This window comes from Rutidosis leptorrhynchoides, chromosome 3 (genome assembly GCF_046630445.1).
Source record: "Rutidosis leptorrhynchoides isolate AG116_Rl617_1_P2 chromosome 3, CSIRO_AGI_Rlap_v1, whole genome shotgun sequence".
In the NCBI taxonomy this organism is placed as follows: domain Eukaryota; kingdom Viridiplantae; phylum Streptophyta; class Magnoliopsida; order Asterales; family Asteraceae; genus Rutidosis; species Rutidosis leptorrhynchoides.
In genome coordinates, this window is record NC_092335.1 from 582,791,462 (window position 1) to 582,806,796 (window position 15,335).

Genomic DNA, 15,335 nt, shown 5'->3' on the forward strand with positions numbered 1-15,335 from the left:
GAATTGAAATCCGAGATTATACAGAAAGTTTATTTGAAAGATATCTAACAAAACTGTGTTAATAATTCTTCAAGAATCATTCGAATTTGAACTGTTGTAAAAATTGTACACGAATAGAGGTGTCGCTGAAAATCAGTAAATAAATACTGAATAATTCAGTTTATTCTTGATAGAGATATTGTGAAATTGATTATGATGTTATAAGGTTGATGAAATGCCTAATTCTAAGAAGTAATCGATTGATTTATATATATATAAAAAATTCGACAGTTCCCAATTAATATTAATAAAGGAAATAAAACACAAAAGTATAATAGAAAGAAACTATAAAGTAGATGGGGATTTTCAACTAAATTTGTCTATATTTGTGATTTGGATTTGATTTGGAGACCAGAAACAAAGATTTGTACAGTTTGAAAGATACAGATAACCACTTCGTACGAATTATATGCAACTTTATTTAATTTAAATTACATAATTAATATATATATATATATATATATTACATTTACTTTTAATTCTATTAATACTACATATATTTAATCATGTAATGTTTAATAATTATTTATATATAATAACATATAATACCTATACTTTTGATCTATATATTCCAATTTATTACTCGAGCAAAATGGTAATATTATTGTTGATATAGTTTAAATATTAGTTGATATAGATAATAGTTATAACCTATTTCACTATTACACTGTTAACTAACATATAAATAAATATAAGTATTTACATTGGGTCATTGTGTGTATATATATAGGTTTATATTAATAATAACTTTATTATATCATTTATTATTTTCTATTCTAAATTCTAACAATTTATAATTTATTAATGTATTAGTATATATTTATATATATAATCTATTTACAAGTAGTTGTTCGTGAATCGTCGAGAATAGTCAAAGGTTAAATGCATACATGAACACCGTTCAAAGTTTACAGTCTTTGCTTATCGTGTCGAAATCATATCAAGATTAAGTTTAAATTTAGTCGGAAATTCCCGGGTCATCACACTTATTATTAAAAGTATTAAAATTAAAAGTTGTGTTAAAATTATTATTTATAATAAGATTATCTTTATTATTAAAACTATCATTATTATTATTATCCTTAATAGAATTATTAATATTATTATCATTATTATTAGTATTAGTATTATCATTATTATTATTATTTGTACCATTAATAATATTATTTTAGTATTATTATTAATATATTAATAAACAAATATATATATATATATATATATATATATATATATATATATATATATATATATATATATATATATATATATAATACATATAACATAATAAAATTAATATTTTTATTTATTTAAAATATATATAATGAGTACATGAAACATATAAATTATTAATATGAAAATGATATAACCAATAAATAAATTTGTTCGATTACAATTATATGTATTAATATATATATACCTGATATAGGTTCGTGAATCGAGGCCAACCCTGCATTGTTCAGTTCCGTCGTATGTGAAACAACCCGTCCTAATCCATCCGGACGAAGTCATCAACATTTGGTCCAATTGCGATGATCGACTCCAAGTAATGTCCTTAAAATGAGCAAATGCACAGCGGAAGACTTAATTCATACCTGATAATAAACATGCTTTAAAACGTCAACATAAAGTTGGTGAGATATAGGTTTGATGCTAGCAGCGTTATAACTATGGACCACAAGATTACATATATAAACGTTTTAATAAAAATATTCTAAGTTGTTGAGCACTTGATAACCATACTTAACATTTAATCAACGTCGCATATTCCCTTTATTATGAAATCTTACTACACCGTACCAAGTGTAGTCACCGAAACGAAGTACTGTGCAATCGTTGAATACTAGTCGTCCAGTCCGGTTGGGGTTGTAAGGCCCGATAGATCTATCAACAGGATTCGCATTTACAATACCGCATGTAAATAGTAGTTACCAAGTTACAGGGAAATATGTCAGTGGTACAACTCAACGTAGAATATATATTTTTAATCACTTGTGTCCATAACGTAAATCATAAAATGCATGTATCCTCATCCCAAAATATTTAGAGTTTAAAAGTGGGACTATATACTCACCTAATGTATTTTGTAGTAAAAATACTTATAACATCATAGAACAATTGTAAGGTTGGCCTTGAATCCACGAACCTAGATCATGTATATATATTTATTAACACATATAATTAACATATAATAATAATTAAACCAGTTTATATATATTATTTATAAAATATATTATTTATTATAATGTATTTGTTATTTTCATATATCCATATAGGTTACTTTTATATCAAAATAATAAATTAGATAGTTTTATGATATATGTAATAATTATGTTTTTATATAAATATCTTTTATTTGTTAAAATGATAATTATGATATTACTAAAATAATAATAATATTAATAATGATATCAAAAATAATGATTTTGATAATAACATTAGTTTTTTTATTAATAATACCAATAATACTAATAAGAATGATAAACATAATAATAATATTAATACCATAATTTATAATTTTTGTAAAAATGATAATAATAAAAATACTAATAATTATACCTATGTTAATAATGCTAATAATACTAATTTTGATGATAATAATATTATTTGTATTAGTGATAATAATTATATATATATATATATATATATATATATATATATATATATATATATATTTTTATTAGTCTTAGTAATAATAATAATATTAATAATAATAATAATAATAATAACAATAGAAATTAAACTACCTCACGAAATCCTTTCATAAAAAGAAATACACCGAGCAGGGCTCGAACCTGTGACCTCCCGAATACCCGAACACCTTCGTAACCATTCAGCCATTACTGCCTTTCTGATTTAAATTCGTTTTAATTTTATATAAAACCTGTTTAGTTGTATACATGTTCTTCTTCAAACAAACCAGATGACCTAAAATCAAATCACGTTAATAACCAATAAATATATAAATTTTAAGATTTATAATCGACAAGGAAACGTTTAAAGATTGATTAACTTAATTAAAACAGTTTAAAATTTAAAATAAAAGCTGTGACAATAATAAATTACGTCTTTGAACTTCAAACTTGATTCTGAATTTAAGAATGTTTTAGTATTCGATTGCAACATGAAATATGTTCTTAATCCCTCATAGAAACTATCTAGATAACCAATTTAACTTAAAACCTTGATACGACTAAGAATTTTACGAAGAACACCAGTTTGACTTTTGAAAACCCAAACTTTGACCTCCAAATTCTTACTTGATTTTGTAAATTAATAACTGAGACTTTGCAGATAGTTTTAGTAGAGGATTACAAACAAAATAGCATTTATGGATTTTAAAATTTGTTTTTGAATTCGAGATTTTGGAAAAGAAAACGTGAACAGAGTTACTCGAGCTATTTTAAAAAAATGTGTTTGATTTAACAGATAAAAGCAGGTAATTGAAATTATATTTGGTACAGAAGGTGAAGAAATCGAATATATTCCTTAATAACAATGAGTAATCGATCCATATATAATTGAGGAATGGGTCAACATGTCAAGAACAGAGACAAAAATAAAAATACAAAATAAATTGGAACACTGGAGTTTACCGTGATCAAATACAGTTCGATGTCGAGAGGATTAAATCTATCAAGGAATGAATTAAATAAAATAAATATATGACAACTGTAAAGGTAATTAAATCTTGTACGGTCGATTCTCTTATCTAACTATTAAAGAGATACAAACAAATTCGATTACTGTAAGACAATAACATGAAACTGTTTTCACTAATTTATCTAATTCCTAATTTGTAATTATCTATATTCTGTATTATTTTAAATATAATTTGTTTAAAAAAAATTTAATAATAATAATAATTAATAATAATATTATTAATTACAATTTTATAAAAATCAATATTAAAATTTTGATATAATTAATGTTATAAATGATAAATTTAATTATTATATATATATATATTTTTTTCTTTATATGTTGATATAAATAATGATAATTATAATATTTCTGTTAATCATAATAATTTAATAATATTACAACTAAATAATAATGTTAAATCGTTCTTATAGAAGTTTTGTATTTTAAGTATTTACCTTAATAATCATGAACCTTGAATTTATTGAAAATTAAACGAGAATCGCCACTATCTTTTGTCTAATCCTCAATAACAGACACGTTTGTTCTTACATGTGAGTCATTAGACTAAATTTCCGAATATCGATAAAAGAAATGGGTTTCCTAATTCAAAGTGGATCTCATAATAAAGACTTGTAATAACACTTCAACCATATAATATTATCTTTTAATCTCATCGATAACTATAATAATTTTATATCGAAACAAAATGCGTTCATATAGAGTATTATATATCTAATACACATAAATATTCGTGAATCGTCAGGCTTGGTCAAAGGGTAACTGATTATTCGAATATAGATTTCAAACTTTCTAGACTCAACATTATAGATTTTGCTTATCGTGTCGGAATCCTATAAAGATTAAGGTTTGAATTTGGTCGGAAATTTCCGGGTCATTACAGTACCTACCCGTTAAAGAAATTTCGTCTCCGAAATTTGATAGAGGTCGTCATGGTTAACAATAAGAATGTTTTCATGACAAATATGAGGCGATAATGGACTTTTATCATCATTGAGTAATATTGATAAAACGATTTGATCATGTGAAACGTACGAGTGAAACTATCACAAAAGAATGAAATGAGTAAATAAATATATTCGTTTCAACCGATGACGTAGTTACTATTAACTTCCGGGATTTAAGGAGTTTAAAGAAAATCTTACGTAATAAGATTTGGTTCTTCGGTGATCGGGATCTTCTTTGATTTAATGCGGCAATCTGTTTCGATTTCCCTGTCAGATATTTCACTATAAATCCACCTTCTTCCCTTCTTTACTTCTATACCTCACATCTTCTATCATTTCTTCCTCAATTCATACCTTAAAATATTCTTTGAAATACTCCATCCCGTTCTGATTCTTGTTATACTTCTAATTTTCATATATTTCATTCTTCTCTTTCATCTACCGCTAGAAGAATCTAGTTACTTCTATCATTTCCTCGGAATTATAATGTTTTTAATTCTCCCGTGTCTTTTCATTGCAATACGTATTGATATACACGGTTTGTAAATTCTGGGTGGTTGTTGGGTTTTATATCCTTCATTATTTTTTTTCGGAGCTTCATGCTTTCGTTTTCTCTTCCCGACTTCGAGTCAAGCGAGTAATGGTCTGGAATTCGTAGATATGGATTTCGGAATGAACATGGTTCACGTTCTAAGAAAGGATTCGTAATAGCACGATCTTGATTTTTTAAATTACCAGAATTCAGGAGAAAAGATAGAACTATCAGGAAGATATGTTCTTGATATGTTTGGGGATTAGGTATAATGTAAGAGTCGTATAACATGGCATATGATGATGATACTGTGAATCATCACATTCTATTAGAAATTCAACATGACTTACTGTAATATAATGACGTTGATCAAGTGTCATTATATTATACTAATTCATGCTTCAGTTTCCAACACTACTTCAAAACATTCATACTTCAATTTCAAAGGTTTCAGATTTTAGAAACTGGCATAGTTTCTTTTATGTTGTAACACAGATATTACGGAGAGAGTATTGATCTTAGATAAGAATAGTTGTGAAAATATCTCCAAAAATATGGAGAATATTTATAACGGAAGATACAAAGATATCTTATAATATTTAAGATAAGATGATGATGAAGAATATCATCTGGGAAGGTTTTGAATAAGGAGTAAGGTGTTTGCTAACGATTTCAGCAGACACTAAATCATTTGGATCCTTTGAAGTCAAACTTATTCTTTGTGATTTGTTCATGGCCTTCATAGTTTCGCATAATCTACTTTTTGGTGCAAAATTTTCTATTGGGTGTTCCTAACACTTTCTTCTTTGTCATCAACCTTTGGCCATTAAGACCATCTACAACATGCTGCTTCGTCAGCATTTTCAAAGTTAACGGATCTGGGTCATCGGTTATCAAACCGAGGTGGTTTCAGGAGCATTGTGTTTTTAGATGATTAAACGCTGATGGTAATATGGTGAAATATAAAAGATTTTCCGGTAACGAAGACGAAAAGACAACGTATATATATATCGAGACTAGTCTTACTGAGAAGTCGAGATTAACTTGCTGGAGTTGTGACAAAACTGGCTAATTTGGAAAGGGATTGCAAAATTATTTTGGGTAATAATAACACTAAAGAAATTAACACTGTTACGTGTTAAACGTTGACTCAATTTTCGAGAGTTTTCAGATGCATAACTATATGCAAGAATCTTTTCTTCCATAGATGAGGTGCAGTTGGTTCAACTTCTCGATTGAGGGGTTTTTAAGAATCATGAAAGGTTTGAACGCGGATTGAAACTGTCGAAGTACAAATGAGATTTAAGATGAAATCAAGTGGCAAACTTGAAGAATTATTTAGTTTCATATGTTATAATCAATATTTTAATTCATTTTAATTGTCCAAAGTTAGCAGTCCAATAGTCCGATTGTTCAATGATCCAATAAATTCATATATAAATTAAATATATAATATTCGAATTAATTAATACGTATCGTGACCCGTGTACCGGTCTCAGTATTGATCACAACTCAAACCATATATATATTTTGGAATCAACTCCAACCCTGTATAGCCAACTCCAACATTCACATATAGAGTGTCTATGGTTGTTCCGATATATATATATATATATATATATATATATATATATATATATATATATATATATATATATATATATATATATATATATATATATATATATAGATGGGTCGATATGATAGGTCGAAACCTTGTATACGTGTCCCGTTATTTATAGTGCGTAAAATAAATAAATATATATCATGACCCGTGTACAACGTATTATCTCATAATTAATCCGACGTATTGTGTACATGTGTCCTGATTTAAAGTGCATAAAAGTAAATAACAGAAATTAAATGACAATAAATTAATTTGCGATAAATAAAATGTAATACGGGATTAACAGTTAGCTGGGAACAGTTAGCTAGGAACAGTTAGCGTGGAATCTTAACAATATTTCAATTAATTAGTTCGTTTGTTTCTAACAAATTTTTATCATGTCCAATGTTTTCTTCATTATGCCACTTATTGGATTCTGATAGGTCAAAATCCAAATATATAATTTGAATGGAAATGATTGTTCTGTGGTGAACGGATACGTATATCGGTGGTTGTAAGTAGGATAGTAAATGACTGTTGAATCAGAATTGAAGAATGTACAGTGTAACTTATTAATGTGAAATCTAAATATTCCTAGGGTATTACCTACCCGTTATTATATTTTCATCATTAATAGTTTGTACGAAAGAAATTTTTAATTACAACCTTTATGAAAATATACTTGCATATATATTTTCTTCGAATGTATTTATGAATTTAATGAGTCAATAGGATATTAAACTCATTTGATTTATCGTTATTACTAGATTACATGATCTCTAAAACATTAGAGATTACATAATCGTCATGTCGAACAAAGATAAATGAGGTAGAACGATATGTAAAGCGAAGATGATCGATGTAGAACGATATGTAGAACGAAGATCATACTCGAAGTATAGATGGTGATATTGAGGTGTGTGATGTTAATATCCGAGGCACAGATTATGATGTTGAGGTTTATGACGCAGTTGTGGTTGAGGGTGATAAGGGTACTATCGGCGTTGATGATGGTGGTACGGATTATGCTGCTGGTGCTGCTGCTGGTGTTTGTAACCTTCGCACCATATTCTCCAAAGTCGTCACGCGAGCACGAAGTTCGTTAACTTCTACTAGTACACCAGGATGATTGGCGGTTGGAGCGAGCGAATGAATAAGATTCGAAATATGGGATAGTATATAATCGTGACGAGATACTCTATAAATGAGAGAGAAAATGGTATTTTGAATAGGTTCGCCGGTAAGTGCTTCAGGTTCATCACTAAGAGGGCAATTTAGTGGATGGAAGCGATCTTCGATGTGAAATGATTTTTAGATATCGGATGATATTCTAACTATATAGAATATCTATATATAATATTAAAGATTTCGTAGACTACAGAGGAATTTACGGCATATGTCCGGCAAGTCTACAGATGTGCTAAGATATGAATTATCAGATACACTAAGATATGACTTTTGTCTATACATTATCAATGCAGTAAATGCAGTAAGACGTGTCTAGACTTAAGAGTGATAAGCAGGTAATCTCATAAGGATGATAAGCAGATGATTTCTGACTAGAAATGATAAGCAAAACTTTTGACACGCAAACACGGTCGAAGTCCAGACTTACTAATGCATCCTAACGACTATCTGTTTAGCACACTAATGCAAGACCTGGTTCGCTAAGACCACCGCTCTGATACCAACTGAAACAACCCGTCCTAATCCATCCGGATGAAGTCATCAACATTTGGTCCCATTGCGATGATCGACTCCAAGTAATGTCCTTAAAATGAGCAAATGCACAGCGGAAGACTTAATTCATACCTGAGAATAAACATGCTTTAAAACGTCAACATAAAGTTGGTGAGATATAGGTTTGATGCTAGCAGCGTTATAACTATGGACCACAAGATTACATATATAAACGTTTTAATAAAAATATTCTAAGTTGTTGAGCACTTGATAACCATACTTAACATTTAATCAACGTCGCATATTCCCTTTATTATGAAATCTTACTACACCGTACCAAGTGTAGTCACCGAAACGAAGTACTGTGCAACCGTTGAATACTGGTCGTCCAGTCCGGTTGGGGTTGTCAGGCCCGATTGATCTATCAACAGGATTCGCGTTTACAATACCACATGTAAATAGTAGTTACCAAGTTACAGGGAAATATGCCAGTGGTACAACTCAACGTAGAATATATATTTTTAATCACTTGTGTCCATAACGTAAATCATAAAATGCATGTATCCTCATCCCAAAATATTTAGAGTTTAAAAGTGGGACTATATACTCACCTAATGTATTTTGTAGTAAAAATACTTATAACATCATAGAACAATTGTAAGGTTGGCCTTGAATCCACGAACCTAGATCATGTATATATATTTATTAACACATATAATTAACATATAATAATAATCAAACCAGTTTATATATATTATTTATAAAATATATTATTTATTATAATGTATTTGTTATTTTCATATATCCATATAGGTTACTTTTATATCAAAATAATAAATTAGATAGTTTTATGATATATGTAATAATTATGTTTTTATATAAATATCTTTTATTTGTTAAAATGATAATTATGATATTACTAAAATAATAATAATATTAATAATGATATCAAAAATAATGATTTTGATAATAACATTAGTTTTTTTATTAATAATACCAATAATACTAATAAAAATGATAATCATAATCATAATAATAATATTAATACCATAATTTATAATTTTTGTAAAAATGATAATAATAAAAATACTAATAATTATACCTATGTTAATAATGCTAATAATACTAATTTTGATGATAATAATATTATTTATATTAGTGATAATAATAATTATATATATATATATTTTTTATTAGTCTTAGTAATAATAATAATATTAATAATAATAATAATAATAACAATAATAATAATATTAATAATAATAATAATAACAATAGAAATTAAACTACCTCACGAAATCCTTTCTTAAAAAGAAATACACCGAGCAGGGCTCGAACCTGTGACCTCCCGAATACCCGAACACCTTCCTAACCATTCAGCCATTACTGCCTTTCTGATTTAAATTCGTTTTAATTTTATATAAAACCTGTTTAGTTGTATACATGTTCTTCTTCAAACAAACCAGACGACCCAAAATCAAATCACGTTAATAACAAATCAATATATAAATTTTAAGATTTATAATCGACAAGGAAACATTTAAAGATTGATTAACTTAATTAAAACAATTTAAAATTTAAAATAAAAGCTGTGACAATAATAAATTACGTCTTTGAACTTCAAACTTGATTCTGAATTTAAGAATGTTTTAGTATTAGATTGCAACATGAAATATGTTCTTAATCCCTCATAGAAACTATCTAGATAACCAATTTAACTTAAAACCTTGATACGACTACGAATTTTACGAAGAACACCAGTTTGACTTTTGAAAAACCAAACTTTGACCTCCAAATTCTTACTTGATTTTGTAAATTAATAACTGAGACTTTGCAGATAGTTTTAGTAAAGGATTACAAACAAAATAGCATTTATGGATTTTAAAATTTGTTTTTGAATTCGAGATTTTGGAAAAGAAAACGTGAACAGAGTTACTCGAGCTATTTAAAAAAAAATGTGTTTGATTTAACAGATAAAAGCAGGTAATTGCAATTATATTTGGTACAGAAGGTGAAGAAATCGAATATATTCCTTAATAACAATGAGTAATCGATCCATATATAATTGAGGAATGGGTCGACATGTCAAGAACAGAGACAAAAAGAAAAATACAAAATAAATTGGAGCACTGGAGTTTAACGTGATCAAATATAGTTCGATGTCGAGAGGATTAAATCCATCAAGGAATGAATTAAATAAAATAAATATATGACAACTGTAAAGGTAATTAAATCTGGTACGATCGATTCTCTTATCTAACTATTGAAGAGATACAAACAAATTCGATTACTGTAAGACAATAACATGAAACTGTTTTCACTAATTTATCTAATTCCTAATTTGTAATTATCTATATTCTGTATTATTTTAAATATAATTTGTTTTAAAAAAAAATTATTAATAATAATAATTAATAATAATATTATTAATTACAATTTTATAAAAATCAATATTAAAATTTTGATATAATTAATGTTATAAATGATAAATTTAATTATATATCTATATATATATATATATATATATATATATATATATATATATATATATATATATTTCTTTATATGTTGATATAAATAATGATAATTATAATATTTCTATTAATCATAATAACTTAATAATATTACAACTAAATAATAATGTTAAATCGTTCTTATAGAAGTTTTGTATTTTAAGTATTTACCTTAATAATCATGAACCTTGAATTTATTGAAAATTAAACGAGAATCGCCACTATCTTTTGTCTAATCCTCAATAACAGACACGTTTGTTCTTACATGTGAGTCATTAGACTAAATTTCCGAATATCGATAAAAGAAAAGGGTTTCCTAATTCAAAGTGGATCTCATAATAGAGACTTGTAATAACACTTCAACCATATAATATTATCTTTTAATCTCATCGATAACTATAATAATTTTATATCGAAACAAAATGCGTTCATATAGAGTATTATATATCTAATACACATAAATATTCGTGAATCGTCTGGCTTGGTTAAAGGGTAACTGATTATTCGAATATAGATTTCAAACTTTCTAGACTCAACATTATAGATTTTTCTTATCGTGTCGGAATCCTATAAAGATTAAGGTTTGAATTTGGTCGGAAATTTCTGGGTCATTACAGTATGCATATTTTTACTACAAAATATCGTATTGTGAATTTCATTTGCTCCCTTTTTAAATGCTTTTGCAATATATATTTTTGGACTGAGAATACATGCGCTTTTATGAATGTTTTACGAAATAGACACAAGTAATCAAAACTACATTCTATGGTTGGATTATCGAACCGAATATGCCCCTTTTTAGCTTGGTAGCCTAAGAATTGGTGTTTATGATAATTGTCACCAATTGACGTGAACCCTAAAGATAGATCTATTTGGCCCAACAAGCCTCATCCGAATTACGGATACTTTAGTACTTCGATTTATCATGTCCGATGAGAGTCCCGAAATGATGGGGATATTCTATATACATCCTGTTAAGGTCGGTTACCAGGTGTTCAATCCATATGAATGATTTTTATGCAGATGCATGATATTTATGAGAAATGAAATGAAAATCTTGTGGTCTATTAAATTAATGGAAATGATTGTTTATGATAAACTAATGAACTCACCAACCTTTTGGTTGACACTTGAAAGCATGTTTATTCTCAGGTTTGAAAGAAATCTTCTGCTGTGCATTTGCTCATTTTAAAGTATTACTTGGAGTCATTCATGACATATTTCAAAAGACGTTGCATTCGAGTCGTCGAGTTCATCAAGATTTTTATTAAGTCAATTATAGTTGGATATATTATGAAATGGTATGCATGCTGTCAACTTTCGATGAAATGAAAGTTTGTCCTATAAAAGCGAATGCAATGTTTGTAAAATGTATCATTTAGAGGTCAAATACCTCGCGATGTAATCAACTATTGTGAATCGTTTATAATGTATATGAACGGGGCATTTTAGTTGGTATCAGAGCTGGTTTAAGCTGTTTAATCGGCTTAATCGTAGAGGGGGTTCTCACAGTGTTACCTGTGACGAAGCATTGGCTCTTACTCCTCGCGGTCCGATTATGGTTGGCTTTGCCGAGAGGCAGGGCCGTAAAATCAGTGTCTCTGAGGTACGCTCAGTGGTCACCAGGCGGTTAGCTGGGAAGGCACTGAGTGGGATGCGTCCCCACTGTATTTTAGTTGGTATCAGAGCGGTGGTCTTAGCGAACCAGGTCTTGCATTAGTGTGTCTAACTGATAGTTGTTAAGATGCATTAGTGAGTCTGGACTTCGACCGTGTCTGCATGTCAAAAAGTTTTGCTTATCAATTCTAGTCGGAAATCATCTGCTTATCATCCTTAGGAAATTACATGCTTATCATTCTTAGTCTAGACACGTCTTACTGCATTGATTACATGAATAGTGTATAGATAAAATTCATATCTTAGCGTATCTGTTACTGTAAGCTTTGCCTGACATATACCGTAAATTCCTCCGTAATCTACGAAATCTTTTGTTCTATTTATATATATATATATATATATATATATATATATATATATATATATATATATATATATATATTCTATGTAGTTAGAATACCATCCGATAGCTGAAAATCATTACATATCGAAAAATCCTTTATTCAATCGTACAAAATGGAACTTGCCACTAGTTCAAGTCCCACGGATTCCAATATGGAGTTTCAATCGAGCTCCGAAAGCAGTGTGACCGGAATGGATCAACCAATTATCCATCATCTATTCTGAATGAATTGGGGATGGGTTCGTAGTCGACTTAATCAATGGAGACGCGAAGAAGGCGATCCCTTCCACCAACCGAATTCACCTCTTGGCGAAGAACCTGAAGCACTTACCGGCAAACCTGTTCGAAACACCATTTTCTCTCTCATTTCCAGAGTATCTCGCCACGACTATATCATAACTCAGATTCTAAACCTTATTCATTCACTAGTTCCTAGCGACAATCATCCCGGAGTAATAGCAGAAGTCAACGAGCTTCACGCCCGAGTTGTAGCCTTGGAAAATATGGTGCAAAGCGTACCAGCTTCAGCAACATCACCGGCACCAACATTACCACCAACATCAACACCAGTACCACCAACAACCCAAGTTTCAACATCACATGCCTCAACATCTCATTCTGTACGTCGAGTATAATCATCGTTCTACATGACGTCTACATCATTTATCTTCGTTCGACATGGCGATTATGTAATCTCTAATTTTTTAGAGATTATATATTCTTGTTCTAACGGTAAATCAAATGAGTTTAATATCATATTGACTCATTAAATCCATGATTACATCTGAAGAAAATATATATGTATGTATATTTTCATAAAGATTGTAATTGAAAATTCTTTTGTACAAACTGTTAATGGTAAAAATATTTTAACGGGTAGGTAATACCCGAGGAATATTTAGATTTCACATTAATAAGTTAAACTGTACATTCTTCGAATCTAATTTAACAGTCATTTACTATCCTACTTACATCCACAGATATAAGTATCGGTTCACCGCAGAATAATTATTTTCATTCAATTTCATATTTGGATTTTGACCTATCAGAATCCAACAAGTGGCATAATGAAGAAAACATTGGACAAAAATAAAATTTGTTAGAAACAAACAAATTAACTATGAGAAATTTTGTTAAGAATACACGTTAACAAAATCCTAGCTAACTGTTCCTAGCTAACTGTTAATTCCTTATTACAATTTAATTATTGCAATTTTAATTTCCGCAATTTTATTTATCGTCATTTAATTTCTGTTATTTATTTTACGCACTTTATTTATCGTTATTTAAATACTGTTATTTACGCATTTTAAATATCGGGACACGTATACAATGTTTTGACATATCATATCGACATCATCTATATATATTATTTGGAATAACCATAGACACTCTATATGCGGTAATGTTCGAGTTAGCTATACAGGGTTGAGGTTGATTCTAAAATAATATATATACATTGAGTTGTGATCGAGTTTGAAACATGTATATAATGGGTCACGACACGCATTAATTAATTCAAATATTATATATTAAACTATATATGAATTGTTGAACTACTAATTATGGACTACTAACTGTGGACTAATAACATTGGACAATTAAAATGAATTAAAATATTGATTATAACATATGAAACTAAACATTTCTTCAAGTTTGCCACTTGATTTCATCTTAAACCTCATTTGTATCTTGACAATTATAATCTGCATTCAAACCTTCATAATTATTGAAAACACCTCAATCGAGAGGATGAACCAACCGCACTTCATCTACCGAAGGAAAGATTTATGCATATGGTTATACACCTAAAAACACTCGAAACCTGAGTAAACATTTAACACGTATCTGTGATAGCTCCTTTAGCGTTGTTATTACCGAAAATAACTTTGCAATCCCTTCCAAAGTAGCCAATTTTGTCACAGCTTCAGCAAATCAATTTCGACTTTTCATTCGAATAAACTCTATTATAACTTTGATATATAAGTTTGCCCTTCGTCATCATTACCGGGGAACCGTTTATATTCCACCACATTAGCAGTAAACTTACCAACAACTTCGTTTCTCATTAACTTAAATCTTTCTGAAGAACCATTATATTTGTTCATTAAAACCCTATCATATACTCATCCGCATCTTGTAACAAGAATTGCCATACCAATTACTGAGAATCAGCAAATCAGTATTCAAATCTCGCAGCATGTCTACAGCAACAGTTATATGTATACATATAACATTTATCTCTTAGAATTATGGTCTTCCATTCTGAAATTCTGAAAAGCACCCAGTTCACGAATCAGTTCTCTGAATTTTGAAAAATGATGATGAAGCAGCAAAA